At 59.1% G+C, this 1,921-nt stretch overlaps 1 protein-coding gene across 1 annotated transcript in view; it reads left to right on the forward strand.

Moving 5' to 3' along the window:
* Window positions 1-1,921, forward strand: part of BNIP1 (BCL2 interacting protein 1) — a 175,145-nt gene that overhangs the window by 32,760 nt on the left and 140,464 nt on the right. The gene's annotated exons all lie outside the window — the stretch shown is intronic.

Consider the following 1,921-nt stretch of genomic DNA (forward strand, 5'->3'; position numbering starts at 1 on the left):
CCCGAGCGCGTCCCCGGCGGGGCGGCCCTGCCGGCGGGCTCTGCGTCCCCGGGGAGGAGAGCTGCCGGCCGACAAACTGCTATTAATTGAGGATTGACGGGCTTCCTCCAGACCCCCGATCACACGGCGGCTCCCGATCGATGTGGGCCCGGCTGCAGAGGGTGGAAGTGATTAATTGAACGATAAGCCGGAGCTATCATTTGGAATGTCATTAATGCGTCGGGGAGACATTCATTGGAGACAGACAGCGTTATCTCCGCTTTATCTTCAACAGTGCATCACTTTTAATACTGCAGTTTAGAAACAAATGGGGGCTTTAGCCTTAGCCCTTCTCTTCATGTTTATATTTTTGGAAGAATCACAACTAGTGGAGTCCCGGGCTCGGCCCCCTGATAAATGAGCATTAGCACTTTTTAGAACTACTGTATCAACAAAAAGAGCTGCAGGGCCGCAATAATTGGTGAAAAAGCAAACACTCCGCAAAGAGAGGCCAGGTCTGCTCTGTGTCCGGCTGATTGATGAGTAAGTTACTGACATACAGCAGCTCTCGGACTTTCCGGGTCGGGGCTCAGCACCCATTCCTCCCCCCCCCCGCCCCCGCTTTCTCCCTTTCCCGGTGCTCTCCAGCAGCCCGCTGAAGCCAGGCTCCGACTGCAAACGGCGTCTCGGCCGAGGGCAGCCGAGCAGAGGGGACAAAGGCGACCGGTTCGCCCAGCTCCGGACCCTGCTTGCAGCCCTCGGGCGCCGCGGCTCGGTCCCCGTCCTGCCCAGCCCGGGGTGACCTGCCCGGGTGCCCCGGCTGAGCCCCCGGGGCAGGGGTGGAGGGGGGGCGTCACCCGCACCTCGAGCTCTCTCCCACGCCGCTTTTGCCCTCTGTGGGGTGGCTTTTGATTGCAGGCCAGTGGGTGCGAAATTAGAATCGCGTTTAAATAACACGCAAAAAGGAGTAAAAGGGAAACGGGACCCCGGAGGAACGCCCTGAAACGCCTTCTGCAGCCCACCCAGCCAGCCGGGACCCAGGGCCCATGGGTGTACGTGGGGGAGACGGGGTGAGCAAGGCCGCTGCTGTTTTCCTGGCTGCGCGGGGAACGCGGGGGGTGGGCTGCTCCCTCCCGCCGCCTTCACGCGGTTTGCAGGTTGCTCTCGCTGCCCCCTCGGGACTGAGCCTGGCCCCCACGCCCAGAAAAGCCCTTCGCAGGCGAGGGTTGTATTCCACGCCCGCTCGTTGCTTCTCTCCGGGATTGCTAAATGCGATTCGTTTTTTAAAACACAAACAAACAAAAAACCCCACCCAAATTTTTATTGCTGAAAACAAACAAAACCCCCCCAACCCCGCAATTAGCTCCGGAGAGCACATCCTCTCTCCCCCTGAGCTTTCGACACCTCGGACTGTTTAGAGAGAGAGAGAGATGGGGCCTTTTAAAAAAGTTTTCCGCTTAATCCCAGTCGGTTAAGATGTCCCGGGCCCCCTCCCGCTCTAATTCCCGGCTATCTCCCGAGGACTCTGTTTATACCTCACCAGTAAACGCCGGGGTTTGAAACCTTGTCACTAATTGAGTGCTAACACTTCAGGTGCTATAGATTTGTTAAGAGCCAGTAGTCCAGAAATAGCCTATTAGGGTTTCCTTGCGAGAACTTGTGCCAATCTCCCGGTTCCCATCGAGGGCGGCGGGAGCCGCTGGGACCTCGGGATCTCTGCGGGTCCCCGAGGGCTCCCCAAGGTCTTTTGGACAGTAATTTCTTTCAAACGATTGGAAAGGGGTGCCACAAAACGGCGAGCCCTGGTTGAATAAATCATTCCGGCGTGATAGCTGGTCTGCTGTGCGTGTCCGCCGTGGCGGGGTCCCGGAGGGGGGCTGGGGGCTGCAGGGGGGGCCGCACTGCTGGGCTGCGGGAGGCGGCTGGGGCCGGGGGAGGGGGT

The sequence above is a fragment of the Aptenodytes forsteri genome, unplaced genomic scaffold, assembly GCF_000699145.1.
Source record: "Aptenodytes forsteri isolate BGI_AS27 unplaced genomic scaffold, ASM69914v1 Scaffold54, whole genome shotgun sequence".
NCBI classification, from domain to species: Eukaryota; Metazoa; Chordata; class Aves; order Sphenisciformes; family Spheniscidae; genus Aptenodytes; species Aptenodytes forsteri.